At 49.6% G+C, this 16,188-nt stretch overlaps 1 long non-coding RNA gene across 7 annotated transcripts; it reads left to right on the top strand.

Annotated features, from left to right (window-relative positions):
• The first annotated feature begins 2,971 nt into the window (after nt 1–2,971).
• On the top strand, nt 2,972–10,204 carry LOC123137343 (uncharacterized). Of its 7 annotated transcripts, none has more exons than XR_006468095.1 (7): nt 2,975–3,397; nt 3,545–3,662; nt 3,849–3,982; nt 4,267–4,883; nt 4,994–5,062; nt 8,228–8,473; nt 8,609–10,204. It is a non-coding gene; the product is annotated as an uncharacterized lncRNA (long non-coding RNA). The 7 variants fall into 7 exon arrangements; XR_006468096.1 differs by having other exon boundaries at nt 2,980–3,397; nt 4,627–4,883; XR_006468094.1 differs by having other exon boundaries at nt 2,973–3,397; nt 3,545–3,982.
• The last annotated feature ends 5,984 nt before the right edge of the window (nt 10,205–16,188 follow it).

Here is a 16,188-nt window from a genome sequence, read left to right as displayed (position 1 = left end):
TCCATTTGGTTTGAAAGAAGCGGGTGGCTAGGGGTCAGTTGATTGAATTTTTATTTTGGGCGAATCATTTTTTCTTCTTTAATAACCGGTCAAGTCACATCACAGTCGGCACTTGACGTGCTTGGTGTTTGATTGCAAGGAACTAGCCTTGCATGCATGGCTCACGTCTGACCACCCCTTGAAGGCACCACACTAGAACAGACGAACGGAACTATGTTTAGAATTTGAAGCTATACGTGTTTAGCTTTTCTAGTTCTAAAGGCTTGATGCTTGTTTAATAAGCTGTGCTCATGTCACCGCTAAGAGTAGAAGTTGCAGCAGGAGACGAACGTTTGGCGTGGCCTCATGCATGGATGCAGAAGTAGTGTGAAACTGTGGATAAACAAAAATAAAAATAAAGAAATACAAAAATAAAGTTTTCTAAGCAAGAATGAATTAGTGGCATTGATTTGATATTACCCTTTAAGAAGATTTTTTTTTAGAAATTACCATCAAAGAAGAAAGAAAATTAAATAAAAATAAATCAAAATCAAAATAATGATGTTTTTAAGAAAGAATGAATTAATGACTTTGCTATTACTCTTTCAGACAAACGAAACATGAAATAAAAACAAAATCAACATCAAAATTTTAAGATTTAATAAGAATGAACCATCGACATTGCCCTTTTAAGAAGAAAGATAATGAAAAATAAATCTAAAACAAAAACATGACAAGATTTGCACACAATATACACAAAAATTGCGCTTTAAAAATATACAAGATCAATCATATAGTAATGAAAGTTTCGCAAAAAATAAGTTTCCTAGGAAGAAATGAATTAGTGGCATTGATATCAGCACTAAGAGCAACTCGACCCAATTGGACGGTGATTTCGTCCGTTTTTTGTCCGTTTGGGTCGGCCGCCCGCCCGGCATCCGTCCTCTTTTTGATATGGGTCGGCAGCGCGCCCAACACGCTGACCCATATGTGCCGGCGTGGTCGGCTGGCCGCCCAATATTACATTGATTTGCATTCAAATATATTGTCAAACATAGTTCATCGAATAAAATAATATAGTTTTACAACCGGATACAAATAAAAATGTTTCACATAGTTTTGCAAACAAATAAAAGAAGATACATCTGTTGGTTGCCAACATGAGCCCACATATTCTCAACTAAATCATTTTGCGGTTGCACGTGAGTTTCCCAACACGCATGTCTTGATGAAATTGGGTGAACTGTTCAAACGTTGCCGCTACTTCATGCTCAGGCACAACATTCTCACCCTGAAACTGAAGCCTTTGATCGTACAGACGTTCGGGCGCTCGTCTTCTACAATCATATTGCGCATGATCACATAAGCAGTCATCACCTCCCATAGTTTCTGCGTGCTTCAGGTATTAGCAGGATACCGAACGATGCCCCATCGAGATTGCAAAAACGCCAAAGGCACGCTCGACATCCTTCCTAGCACTCTCTTGTTCTTGGGCAAATCTTTTCCTCTTCTCACCGACAAGGTTGGGTATTGTCTTGACAATAGTGGTCCATTGAGAATAGATACCGTCACCCAGGTAGTATCCTTTGTCGTAGTTGTGGCCGTTGACAGTAAAGTTCACCGGTGGGTTGTTGCCTTCGGCAAGCCTAGCAAACACCGGCGGCATCCTCTTTGCACTCGAAATAGTCATCACAGCCGACCACCCCCTCTCTAATACGGTTGAAAAGATGCCTACTCATACGGAAACAGCGACGGAATATTTGATGTTTGAACAACGGGTTTGTTATATCAAAGTAGTCCTTCCAAAGAAGGAAATGGCCGCTCTCACGGTTGCGATTCAACGCCAGAAAGTGGCCCGGAATGGAACCATGGAACAACGGCCGCTAGCTATTGAGGTGGTGATGGACCAACATGGCAGCCAATATCTCCTTCTCGTCGTCGGACGACGAATCGTCGGAATCGCAAAGGAAACTGTGAAAAAAGAACTCGTCGGCGGAGTCCATTTTCGTACCTTGGCAAACTGTCGAACATCTTGCTGGCGTCGAAGAAGGAGAGGGCCGGCGAGGGGAGTTGCGGCACGCACGGACTAGCTAGCTGCCCTGCCGGCGTCCTACGAGTGGGCCGGCGTCCGACGAGCGTGCCGGTCGGATCTGGCCGGGGCGGCGAGGCGGCTTCTGGTCGCGGGCGGCTGTGCGGTGGGGGGAGCGGCGGTGGGAAGCAGTTTGCTCCCCGGCGGCAAGACGGCGGTGGCGGGCGATGGGAGGAGTGGGCGGCGTTGCTGGGCGGATGTGGAGGCGGCGGCAGCTGGCAGAGTCGCCGGCAAAAATAGGCGGCGTCAGCGACGAAGGAGGCGGGCGGGGGTTGCTGTTGGCTGGGGGATGAGGGGGAGGCCAATGTACCACCGACCAGCGGGCACAGGGAAAGGAGAAGGCGAGCGTGCGCGTGTCCGTCGTGTGTCCGCGCCAACGCAAATCCGGCTCAAAAATGGGTCGGGAATGGGTCGCCCGCGGACGAAAAGTGGACGTGCATCCGTTTGGGTCGGCGTGTTGGGCCGCCTTTTGTGTCCGCGCCGACCCAAACGAACGACGGCGGGCGAAGTGGGTCGCCCCATTAGAGTTGCTTTAAAGAAGAAAGAAAATGAAATACAAACTAAAACAAAATCAAAATAGTGGAGTTTTTCTAAGAAAAAAGAACTAGTGCCTTTGGTATTGCCTTTTAAAAAGAACGAACATAAATAATGATAAAAAATAATGACAAAATTTGCACAGTTTTCATAGAAATTGTGCTTTTTTATAATATGCAATAATAAGCATAGAACAGTGGCATTTAAAAGAATGGAAGTTTCATCTACTACCACTATAAAAGAAAGAGAGATGACAGATCCAAACAATCAGATACATCCATTAGCAAGATCTAACGACCCTTAATCCTTCTATAATTAACGCTGTAAACCACACATCAAGCGACTAACAAACCATCTATCGTTAACCCAGCCTTCGCGGTTTAGAAAAAATAACAAACCTCCCGCACGACCTCTCGCCCCCTCCTTCTCTCGAGTCGTTTGCCTCGCCGCCCCGCAACCTCCCGCAGCCGTTAGCCGGAGCCGCCCTTCGTCGCGGGAGCAGCCGCGGGAGCCGCTTGCCGCCGCTGCCGCTGCCGCTCGCCGCTGGAGGCGGCCGCCCCGCCCCACGCCCTTCGCCGCAGGGAGCCGCCGGAGCCGCCCGCCCTGGAGCTGCCGCGGGTTATCGCTAGAGACGGAGCCGCCCCGCCCCGCGCCCTTTACCGCAGGGAGCCGCCGGAGCCACCCGCCCCTGGAGCCGCCGCGGGTTTCTTGGCTGCTGTACTTTCTTGGCTGCTGGACTTTAGTTTCCAGTCCATTGGTTCATCCCCAAATCGTTGACCCATGGTAAAACAGAAGGTGAACTGTTCATTTCTTCTTCATTCTATAGAGACGGAGTGCCCTCGTACTCCATTGAAGGCAAAAAAAGTGTATGTTGGTGCTTGTACTATTCAGTCCGGTGGCCATGCCGTGCTCTGACAGAGTTTTCTGATGGTGTTTTTGTAGGTTCAGGCGCAGGCCCAGAACCTGACAGACTCTTTGGTTGAAGCCAAATCTAACATTGTCGTTAGGGTTAGCTATTAAAATATATCTCACTCGAGCTACACTACCAATCGTAGTTAAGGTTAGCTATTCTCAGGGTTCTTTTTTCTGGATGCTAGAATAGTGGAACGAAACTAAGCACTACAACTACCTGAACTATCTTCATTATTTGATGACTGAAGTACATCCTGATTCATAGGTAGTTCTAATGCTCACACCCAGAATTTATTGCGCTCATTTTAATCTTCCGTTTTCATGCCTATTTAAGTAAGAAGATGACTGTGACCATATAATGGAGGGAGCTTGTCAAATTTCAACTAATATTAAGCCTGATATCAAAGAGTTGGAAGTGCTTCTCGAATCTTCGTCCAGGCTGATGGCACACTGAACAAGTTATGCCATGTATGTCCCATCTTCTTTGATTTTATTTACTGCTTGTGATTGGCCTAATCGTACCTGTAGGACATTATTTTTATTTTTCTTTGTGGGGATTCAGTTATTTATTTACTTGCAGGGTTAATTTTATTATTGCGCAAACCTGATATTCTTGTGTGCTGGATTCAGTTCTTGACTTGCATCTATTCAATTTTATGTATTGCTGTTCCTAGAAGGCACATTTGAAGGATGAGAAGGTGGCTATTAATAACTTTGAAAGATGAGTTGAGTGACTTTTTTGCTTGCATCAGGCATACTTGATTTCTGTGGAGATATATGGTTAATGCTCTACCGAAGTATGTGCATGCAAAGCATAGTTTTAGATTGGTTTGCATTTGATGGCAGAGTTGTTGGTATTCGTAGCATGACAACCTTCAGATGTTGATGCAAAAGGCAAGCGATGCGTTACTTGGTGTGGTTTTCATATGGTCTATTTAATTAGCTTTTGTCTGATGTCGTCATGGTACAAATCATAATTTTGCCAAATGTATTGCTTGATACTGGTAGGGAACATAAACACATCTATATGAACTGTTTCAAGCTTTGCTTTGCTATGTTATTAACTTCCAATAGCATATTACATGAAATATTCATTGCATCTTATTTTGCAGCCTGGTCCACTCACCAAAAAGGGGCAGCCCACGGTGTTTTTGTAGGGACCGCAATGAAGCAAAGTAGAATATTGTATTAGCTTGTATCAATATTGTTTTTGCAGTACTTTTGCATGCAGTAATCTTGTTCGTGCCTTTGAAAGCGAGGAGATCCATCCAGACTGAAAGAAATGCAGCAAGGAAGATATTTGCTAGAGAGAAACATGTGCACTGCAGTTCTGTTGAGAGAGATTAAGTCGGGTGCACATTTGTTTGGGGTAACCTTTTCTTTTCTGACATGAATTCTGTTTATTATGAACAGATTGGTCCGTAGGATTTGAGGCTGCAACTAGCAAATCTGAAAAGCATTTTTTTCTTGCTTCACTAGGAATCTTATGGGAAGTAGTGAAACTATGATATGGATGTTGAGGCGTCACCTAACAATTGTGCTTTCGAGGTTAGTTTCCGATCCTCATGTCTAAAAGTATATTTGTACGAGTCTTAATAAAACCTATCGAGTTTTGTAAGGAATGAATGTTGTTGTGTGATTAAATTCCATGTGTAGTTAGCATGCTAGGATAAAAGCTCTGAATCATGTACTGCAACTAACAAGTGTTGTTTCAACACATTGGTCCGAATCTTTTCCCATGAATCTCTTACATGTAGCGATCTGCTCCAAATATTTCAGTAAAAGCTCATGATGCCGCATCAATTATTCTGACATGAGGTTGTTTGCCTACACTAGCATGTTACTAAATTAGTAGTGCTGCTTGGCAAAACGAGTTAAAAATCGAAGCACATTGTTGTTTCTCAAATATGGGTAGAAGCCTCTTTCTAAAAGATGTGTTTCTAACTTTCTGTCCATACAAAACAAGTCTTGTGCAATTAATTTGTATGCCAAGTTAGTAAAACCCAGCTCTTTGCGGTTATTATTTCAAATATTAGACACCCTTATATGCTCAAGTTTCGGTTCATGTTTGTTTTGTGCATACCAAATTTCTGGCTTCTAGGACCAAGGGTACCAATATTTACGTATTGCGAGCTTGCTGGCAAATGTCGCACTTCCTTAATCATTCATATCACCAATATTTGAGCTCCATACAAGCACGCCGAATGTTCATGCTCGCCCGTCATCGTGGGATTCGCCTGCTATCCTCGCTAGCTACCGCCGCTGCTGGGGGGGGGGGGGGTACCACTGACGCTCATGTGATGGATCGCTTACATGTCACCGGTGGGGAAAATTAGGGAGACTTAATAAAGTACAGTTTGATTATTTTAAGTGTTGAGTTGACCTCACATACTCTGTGTATTATATAGTACGTTTACAATATTTTTCATATTATGTACTCCCTCTGTAAGCAAATATAAGACGCTTTAGATCACTACTTGTCCAAATTGTGAGGTTTTTATGTGGCTTCTAGAAGGAGGGCGCGAGAGGGCCGGCCCGGGGCCTTTTTTGCCCACGGTTGGGCAAGAGGGAAGGAATTTTCTTCTTAATTCTTGCTTGATTAGATTGATACATCTCCTCTCTTTATATAGAGAGGTTTACTTGACTCCCAAGCAAGGCTTACTTGACCCCTAAGCAAGCGACCCTTATCTCTAATTAACCCTAAGACTAACGGGCTATACCACCAGCCCAGGCCCATTACATACTCTAACACTAATTGTTATGTGGCTGCTAAAAGGAGGGCGTGAGAGGGCCGGCCGGAGGCCTTTTTTTGCCCACGACCGGGCAAGGGGAAAGGGATTTCCTTCTTAATTCTTGCTTGATTAGATTGATACATCTCCTCTCTTTATATAGAGAGGTTTACTTGACTTCCAAGCAAGGCTTACCTGACCCCTAAGCAAGCGACCCTTATCTCTAATTAACCCTAAGACTAACGGGCTATACCGCCAGCCCAGGCCCATTACGTACTCTAACACTACACCCCACCTGGACATGCAACTTGTCCTCGAGCTGCAGCCTAACCAACTTATAACCATGACTACGCAACACAAACCTAACACCTAAAAACAAGCATTTTACATCTCGGCTTGTGTTATTACTCTCAAACTGAAATAGACTGGGACGCTTTTATTTTGGACATGCACGTGTACAGCCACCTGGATCCCATGGATACCACGTGGACAAAAGGAGTGCATGTGTATGGCTGTTGGTCTGCATTGCACATGGAAGAGTGGAGGGCTTGCGATGGAAAATGTCGAGGAGGGGTGCGCCCCCCCAACCGCCGATGTCACAGACTTTGAGGTCGCTGCCCACGGGGAAAACAGCATGCCCGCCGCCCGTTGGGGAAACCGCATGCCCAAGATCCTCGACGCAGCGGACGAGATCGAGGTCCTTTGTGCAGCGAAGGGCAACTTGGAGGAGCAGCAACTACAGACCACGCATCTCCCGCACACGCTGACACGCTATGAGGCCGCGCGTAGCAGCCTGCAGCCTCACCGCCGCCGATATGTGGCGGGTAGCGATACAAGACGGAAGCAGTGACTGCGGCGGCGGGGACTTGATCTGCTGGATGTGGACGCCCTGGGATGGCGACGACGCTGATGGGAACAAGGTCATCGCAGTCCCGTCGTAGGGCATCCCATACTGGGCGGCGGAGCTGACCGGCGGTGGCTGCTGCGGTGTCGCGCTGGGCAGCGGCAGCGGCTACTGCAGCAAAGCGCCGGGCGCGGCAGAGGCCGCTAGGAGCGGCGGCTGCCACTTCAGCCAGAGCTGGGCGGTGGTGGTGATGGATGGCAGCTGCAGCGGCTTGGCAAAGGCCGCCTGGTGCGGCGGCTGCCACGGCAGCCACGGCGGCGCAGGGCGGCGATGGGCAGCACAACCGGGGACGGCCCATAGGACCCGACCAAGAACATGTGGATCTCCTAGACCGCCTGGGTTAGGTCCCGCAACACAACGAGCACCTCCTCTGAGTTGAGGACGGCGGGGGCGGGCGCGACGGAGGATCCCGGAGCGGGCAGGAGCGGGGCGACGGTCGTGGTGGTCGCTGGAGGTGACGAGGTGACCGGCATCGGAAGAGACGGGCTTGGCAGCGGTGAAGACATGATCGAACCGAAGCTAGCTGATACCAAATTGTTATGTGGCTGCTAGAAGGAGGGCGCGAGAGGGCCGGCCGGGGGCCTTTTTTGCCCATGGCCGGGCAAGAGGGAAGCGATTTCCTTCTTAATTCTTGCTTGATTAGATTGATACATCTCCTCTCTTTATATAGAGAGGTTTACTTGACTCCCAAGCAAGGCTTACTTGACCCCTAAGCAAGCGACCCTTATCTCTAATTAACCCTAAGACTAACGGGCTATACCGCCAGCCTTGGCCCATTACGTACTCTAACAAGCCTGTCGAGTGCATCGCTAGCTAGAAAAGTCATGTCGAGCTACACCTAGAAATTTCTGCAGCTTCTGTGAACTCTTGTATTATGAGAAATCAGATCAATATTGGTGGGTAAGAAGTTTCAATTTTATTTTCCAATTTTATTGATGATTGATTAGTTATTCGTCACGTTCTTGAAGGAGTTGGCGATGGAGATAGCTGCGGTGTTGTCATTCTTGCTCGATCTAGGCATATGTGCTGGCAGCTTCCAGGTCCCATATCTGATACCTATGACATGTTTATGTTCTATAGGGCCAACTTGCATTTTCACGTCAAGCATGGCTGATTATCAGAGGGCAAGGAAAGATGGAGTAGCAGAAGCATTGCCTATGATGAGTTGATCGGCTCGATAGCTGTCTGCCTTTGCCTACTTGGACGAGGACGACAACAGGTACATGACAGTTGACCTGCTGGAAGAGGTGTGCTGGGAGTACAACATACAAGCTGACGTCGGTATCGTGACATCATCAAGGAGGTTGGCAATGAGAACATGCGTATGTAAGTATGTTTATTCAGGCAGTCACCATCTCAAATTAATTAATTAGTTTCAATTAACTCTGTTGATTAGTCTGTACTATTACGCTAATTACTACAAATCTGAAATGCAAATTGATCATGTCTACATTTGATTAGGATGTTCAAATTAACTATGGGGGTTCGTGGCAATGGTGAAGAAGGGGATCATTGGGAATGGAAGTCTGACCATCATTCTCCATGGAGCAGACGACCTCAGCTAGCCTTTGATTGAAATATTCATATACAACACACTATGTTTGTTCGCATTGTGCTATAGATCATATCAATATTTTAATCCAAATTGTGTAAAAGAAAACTGAGGATAACGAGTATATGAGAAGCGAGTATAGGAGAAGCTTTAATATTAGAGTAACAGGGGAGGAGCAAATGACTGAAGGGGCTATCAGCCATCTAAAAGAAAACTGAGGGTAACGTCACCAGGTGGAAAACTATATTTGATTGACATCATAACACTAGCAAGGTGAATAACAATGTAGCTGCTGACATTATGATGACCGAAGCTGTGGCCTGGAGCTCCTGACCCGTGACGGCCGGAATATTGACAGTGGCTGTGTGCAACGCCCTACTGATAGGCCGGCGAGGTGCACGCACCAAAGTGTAAGTGCAGCCAGCCCACGTAGCGAAGAGACCTGCGGAAGACCACCGCCACCATGCACCCGCACTACATTCAGAGATATAATTGTGTTGGGTCCTTTCCTGATTGCTCCTGCGAACCACGGAAGATCGTCGCCACCTTCCCCCCGTGCAACATTCCGGGACAACCTTCCCCGACTGCCCTTGACTGGCTGCATCGCGTGGAGCCGTGCCTGGGCTCGCGAGAGCCGCAGGAGGATGCGCCACCGGGCTGGCCTGCTCGGCCACCGCCTCGTCTGCTGCTGTGTGCCACCTCCTCGACTCGAAGCTCCCTCACACCGCTCCACCAGCAAGATGTCAGCTGTGATTCCGGTGACGAGCCATGGACGCCTATCTTTGTGCCTCGCTCTGCTGCATCCTCGGTGCTCCTCGACGCGGGTCAAGCACACGAGACGCCTGGGGGGCCGTCCCCTGACTCGCCGCTCTTCATCCCTTTGCGTTCACCCCTCCTTCCAGCTCCAGGCTCTACACCACCCAGGCCACCCACGACAAGGAGGAATACTCTTGTTGGAGTCACCAGCTTCAATCTCGACAGGCGCAGCCCGTGTCTGCGTGCCAAGAAGAGGAGCATGCCCATTGCACAGCTTGAGAAAAGGCTCCTCTAACAGTAGATGGGTGTTGTAGGAGAGGGCGAACAGGTTACAGAGGAGGCAATTTTACGTTTTGTGTCCCTGTTTGAGGGAAGGCTGCTAGACATAACGATCGCGGTGCTACGTGCCCTGTTCAAGCTGGACTGTGACTTGGCGGCGGCGGTGGAGGATGCCTTGCTGCAACATGGGGGAGAAGGTTGCCCCGAGATGCCATCCGCCGCAGGCGAGGATGCCTTGGAGACGACCTGATCATCTCGGTTCCAAGGAGATTGATGTAGCCCAGTTCTTATGTTAAGCAAATATAACCTTGTGCGTCCGTTTGTAGCTACTGCTGTGTGCTGTTACTTGTCACTGCCCTGGTGCGGCCTTGTTGTTAACTGCTGGAGTGATGCTCGTGTTTGTAAGAGGTGTCCTAGTTTCCCCAATGAGTAGCATCAATTTAAGTCTGTTGAACTGGAATGTTCGTGGACTTAACTGTCCAAACCGGAGAACTACTATCAACGAAACAATTGCTGCTTCTGCGTGCCATACCGTGTGTATTCAAGAAACCAAGCTCCAAGTTGTCGACGCCACAACTGCTGCTTTCCTGGGAGGGTACAGACTGTAGTGTTTTGCCCAACGACCGGCCATTGGTACACGCGGTGGAATCCTTATGCTATGGCATGATGACTGTCGGTGTCAAAACCGGCGGATCTCGGGTAGGGGGTCCCGAACTGTGCGTATAGGCGGATGGTAATAGGAGACAAGGGACACGATGTTTTTACCCAGGTTCGGGCCCTCTTGATGGAGGTAAAACCCTACTCCTGCTTGATTGATATTGATGATATGGGTAGTACAAGAGTGGATCTACCACGAGATCAAGGAGGCTAAACCCTAGAAGCTAGCCTATGGTATGATTGTTGTAATGGTTGTTCGTCCTACGGACTAAAACCCTCCGGTTTATATAGACACCGGAGAGGGCTAGGGTTACACAGAGTCGGTTACAATGGTAGGAGATCTACATATCCGTATCGCCAAGCTTGCCTTCCACGCCAAGGAAAGTCCCATCCGGACACGGGACGAAGTCTTCAATCTTGTATCTTCATAGTCTTGGAGTCCGGCCGATGACGATAGTCCGGCTATCCGGACACCCCCTAGTCCCGGACTCCCTCAGTAGCCCCTGAACCAGGCTTCAATGACGATGAGTCCGGCGCGCATATTGTTCGGCATTGCAAGGCGGGTTCCTCCTCCGAATAATTCATAGAAGATTGTGAACACCAGGATAGTGTCCGGCTCTGCAAAATAAATTCCACATTCCACCGTAGAGAGAATAATATGCACACAAGTTCCATCTGCTGACGTATTTCGCCGCATGACGTCACGCCACCACCAAGCCTTTACTCGAATCATTTTTTATTATACCACCTCGGCGCGTTTAGTGAAGAGGTTCCCTTGGCACGTCTTGTCGAAGCAGAGATCGTGTTCCCCTTATTCCGGGATTCCCATCAATACGAACGTGGGTAACCCAACCGCGCCCGTTGCCACGTCTCCTCTATCAAAGGTGAGTCCCAAACGGTCACGGGGACGGCTCTTGGTATTCTCCCTCTTTATAACGAGACCAATACTCGTTTCTTTTCTTCAATCTCCAATCGAATCTACTCCTCGCCCCGAGTTCCAACACCCAGAGCCTCAGATTCGAGCGCTTCGGACCTTTAACAATGTCCGGCTCCGACCTGCAGGGCCGGTGGATGCCCTCCTCCGTCACGGAAGAGGACGTGCTAAAGCTGCGAGAAGCCAAGTACTTGACTTACGAGATTTCGCATAGGTTGCCCGCCAAAGGGCAAGTCATTCCCACCCCTGAACCCGGCGAAAACGTCGTGTTCGTGTCCCACCTCCGTCGGGGTTTAGGCTTCCCGATGGATCCTTTTGTAAGAGGGCTCATGTTTTAGTATGGGTTGGATTTCCACGACTTGGGTCCGGAGTCCATCCTCCACATCTCTTCATTCATTGTCGTCTGCGAAGCCTTCCTTTGCATTACCCCTCACTTCAGCTTGTGGCTCAAGACCTTCGACGTGGAGCCGAAGATGATCGAGGGGCATCAGGCGGAGTGCGGCGGGGCGGTTGTAAGTAGAAGGGCCGATGCTCCATGCCCCGAGGGCTCTTTCCAGGAGGAGCTCGGCTTGTGGCAGCAGGAGTGGTTCTACATAACCGCTCCTAGGGGCAGCAGGCAGAAGCCGCCACCCGTATTCCGCTCGGGCCCTCCACAGCGGCTGATGTCATGGGTCAGCCAAGGGCTCAACTGGGGGCCGTCACAGGACGTACCCCTACTGCAGGGCCGGATTCGAGGCCTCCGGGAAAGGGAGATCAATCTGGTCGTAGTGATGCAGGTGATGCTGATTCGGCACCTCCTGCCCTGCAAGCGTTGCCCCTCCGTCTGTGGGAGTTCAATCCCGAGGGGCCACGAGCTCTCCAACACTTCATCGGTACGACACCCGTGGAGATGTATGAATTGTTCTTCGGATCACGAGAGGTGTGTTCGGAATTGACCGAGGATTCTGGCCTAAGCTGCAATCGCCCGGATACTCAGGTAAGCGGCCCTACGTCCGAACACACCGTTTGTTTACGCCTTCTCTAGTTTACCTTTTAACCCATCGTCTCTTGAATAGGAGTGGATAGTGCAAGCAAAACTGATACGGTGTTCGGCCCCCCTCCCGGAGACCATGCCGGATCCCGTGCTAGTCAGGATGCTAACGGTTGCGCCTTCAGAGGAAGGCGAAGGGGAGAACAGGGACACCACCGCCTCTACCAAGGAGGCTTTGGAGAAAGGGGGAATCGAGAATCCCTCCTTCCAAGGGGATGAGAGGACCGCCTCCGAAAACCTGGAGGCCAAGGCCTCAAAGCGGGGGAAGAAATCTTCCCCAGAGGGTCCTGCGTCCGGGGAGGCCCCGTCCGCGCTATCTCCCCTAAGGAATCAGCCCTCCAGCGAGCCGTAAGTAGGAAAATGGGGGTTCTATAATAAGAAATGTCCCTATGTTTGCTTCTGAGGATAACCGATGTTTTTACCTTGTAGTTCGGATCTCCGTCCTTCTCAGATGAGCTCGTCTTCGGGGGACCTTCGTCTGGAGATGGTGGAGAGCGAGACGCCTCCGTCCGCCGCACCATCAGGTAGGGCAGACGAACCTGAGGTGTCATCGCGGAGGGTATCCCCGAGCCCGGCGGGGACGGGGAGTTCGGCACCGGTTGGTGTGCGGCCGGGGGAGCTGAAGGATCTGCTTGAGAGGGCGTCTATCTCAGAAGGTCACCGTACATTGATGAGTACGGTGATTGAAAGAATTTCGTCCGCCGAAGGTGGGTTGCATGATGCCGTCAGAAGCTTGCTGGCGGGATTTGAGGTATGTAAAAATGACATACCTGTTGACAGTTTTGCACATGAAGTGCGCCCTGTGTAGATAGTAGCCCCTGGGACTCGGTAGGTTGTCGAGAGAGACAGCGTGCCGAGGATCAAAATCGCAGGTATTGATTTTCGCCTCTCCGATACAGGTGGCGGATAGTCCGGTGGCCAGCCGGACTGATGGTGTTGCCGAACTAAAGCGGCAACTCGACGTTGTGGATGCGGACATCGCGCTGGTCAACAAGCGACTTGACGAGTCACAAGGTAGGTTTTCTCCGTGGTCACTTAGTAAGGGAGCCGAAGCCCACTCCTTACAACATGTGTGCTCAATGCAAATGGCGCCGCTGCTGTGGAGAGCCTTCGGGCAGAACTTGCTCGAGCCAAGGAGCAAGCCAGAAGGAGTGATGCGGCTGCCTCGAGGGCGGCCGAAGAGCTAGAAGCCGAAAGGGCTGCTCACTGCCAAAGCAGAGGGGAGATGGCCGAAATGGCCGTGAAGTTGAAAGATGTTACCGACCACTATGAGGTTCTTTGAAAAGGAACACCGAGCGGAGCAAGAAGGCGTGAAGAAGGCCAGCGCCGAAGCCAAGGATGCCCGTTCTGCGATGAGGGCTATAAAGGAGGAGCTGCGCCAGGCCAGAGATATTGTGGCTGGCAAGCCCTTTCTGCTGCGCAGGAGGTTTATAGATCCGAAGTACGCTCAGCTTAGCCAGCTGTGGGGTCTGAAGGATCCGTACATGGACTTAGCAGCGATTGCGGCAGATGTTGTTGTGCACTTCCGAAGTCAGAAGGATCACGAGCCGGAAGAGCTTTTTTGGTCTCAATTCCATAGCCTGGAGCGTTCACTTCCGCTGACCGATCGGTTGGCCGAGTGGGCTGAGCTGAATAGACTATCCGGACTTGCCATGACGGATATCGTGGCTCATGTTTGGCCGGATAGGCCCAAGCCGAAGAGTTATTTTGGCTTATTGCAGCAATTCCTTGGGGCGGTGCCGCATATCAAGGCGATGAAGCGATTGGCCTGCATAGAGGGTGCAAGGATGGCCCTCGCCCGTGTGAAGACACACTGGACGGAGATGGATGCCACCGCTGTTGCGACCCAGGGTTTGGACGAGAGCCGGTTACCCGCCGAGCACTATTTTGGGGAAGTTCTGCGTGGTGCTCGTGTAATAGAGTCGCAGTGCTCAAAAAATGTCATGTTCAAATGAACTTTATGGTTTGTAAAACGATGTTTATAATATAAGCACTTTTTGTACTTGTGCGTTCAAGTATTGAAATATCTCCAGTGCGGCCGTTTAATGTATACTTGTGTATAACCTGAAAGATGGCAGTCTTCGGCTTCAGCCCCCACGCACATAGTGCGGGGGTGTTTGCGAAATAGCGCATTTTCACACTTAATCCAACGTCTTGGTCCTGTGAAGGAGGTGGTAGCGTAGCAAACGAGGCAACCGGACTATAATGCTTTATCACTTTCACTTAGCCATAGGAGTTCGAAGGTGGGGCTACGATATAGCCCCTAGGGGCACCGCGCTCTCCGTGTTTGGGGCGCGTGTGTGCCTGACCGGGAAGCGGTCCTTCGTCAAAGCGAAGGAATTCTAAACATTCCGGAGGTCGATCGAGTGGTTGACCAGTCTCTCGCTATATCATGACAGTCACTTTTCGGTTTTCTCTACTGAGGTGCTCGCCCGGCCGAACCGGGGCACAATCGCAGTAGTTCTCCTGGTGCCGCGTTAGCCGATGATACGGAATGTAAGGCAGCAAAACACAGGAGCCGGGCAAACCCAACATTTGACCAAAGACATGATTCGGAGCTGATGCATATAAGGCCTAACTCGAGACGCCGAACACTCCCTGAGGTGTTTGGTCTTTATGATGACGGGCAGATCAATGCCCTAATTCCCTAGTGTCCAGGTACACGCACGGTCCTCTGATGCGGCCGATGCCAAAACGTCAGCCCTCTGGTTATGATGAGAAACTAGGGGATGTATAGCAACAAGAGACAATAAAAAAAGGTTTACGCAGGGTCTTAATCTGAAAAGAATCCTTGCGACGGGTCCCTACTGCACGTCTGCGCCTGTGTCTCCGTTGTGCTGTATCCTGGACGGGTGTAACACGCTGTTCATCTGTAAAAGAGAGGAACTTAGTTTGAAAAGTAATCGTGCGAAAAATGTATTAAAAACAAAGCATGAATAAATGAATAAAGTTGAGCTTTTATTGGCTCCTTATTGCTCATACGCGCAGCCCCTTGTGAAGGGGTGTGCGGCTAGGGAGCCCCTAGCTTATTTATGCCGGACTCGTCTAGCCGTGTTCGGGGTCTTGAACGACCTTTTAATGAGATGATGCCGCGTGGACCGGGCATTTTAAGTGTAAGAGACGCGTAGTGTGGTATTGCATTAAAGCGGACAAAAGCTTCACGTCCCAATAGTGCTTGATGGCTACTTTTGAATGGGGCGACATGAAAGATTAGCTTTTCGCGTCGGAAGTTGTCGGGTGGCCCGAACACAACTTCTAGTAGTAAGGAGCCCGTGCACCTGGCGTAAGGGCCTGGCGTCACTCCTTTAAAGGAAGTGCGGCTATATCGAATTTTAGTAAGGTCTACCCCCATCTTGCGGATTGTGTCCGGATATAGCAGGTTTAAATCGCTGCCGCCATCCATTAGGACTTGTGTAAATTGTAGTCCGTCGATTATAGGATCCAATATCAGAGCAGTCCATCCTGCGTTTCGAATACTTCTGGAATAGTCCAAGTGATCGAAAGTAATTGGTTTTGACATCCAATCTCGAGGTTCCGCTGGGGTGGACCGTGCGACACCTATTTTGGCGGGTGCCGCACTGTTTTTCCGTACTATCACATGAAGTGAGTTTACAGTTTTGACTTCTTGTGGGAAAGTCTTTTGTTTTCCGGTGCTCTGCTGGTGGGGTTCGTCGTCGTCCTCGCTTGGCGCGTCGAGCCCATTGCGTTCGGCGTTGAGTCGGCCGGACTGTTTGAAAACCCAACAATCTCGGTGGGTGTGGTTTGCAGGCTTCCCGAAAGTACTGTGGATTTGACATATCTGATCCAAAATTTTGTTGAGGTTGGATAGCTCG

This window comes from Triticum aestivum, chromosome 6B (assembly GCF_018294505.1).
Source record: "Triticum aestivum cultivar Chinese Spring chromosome 6B, IWGSC CS RefSeq v2.1, whole genome shotgun sequence".
Lineage (NCBI taxonomy): Eukaryota > Viridiplantae > Streptophyta > Magnoliopsida > Poales > Poaceae > Triticum > Triticum aestivum.
This window is presented reverse-complemented; position numbering and strand designations above follow the sequence as displayed.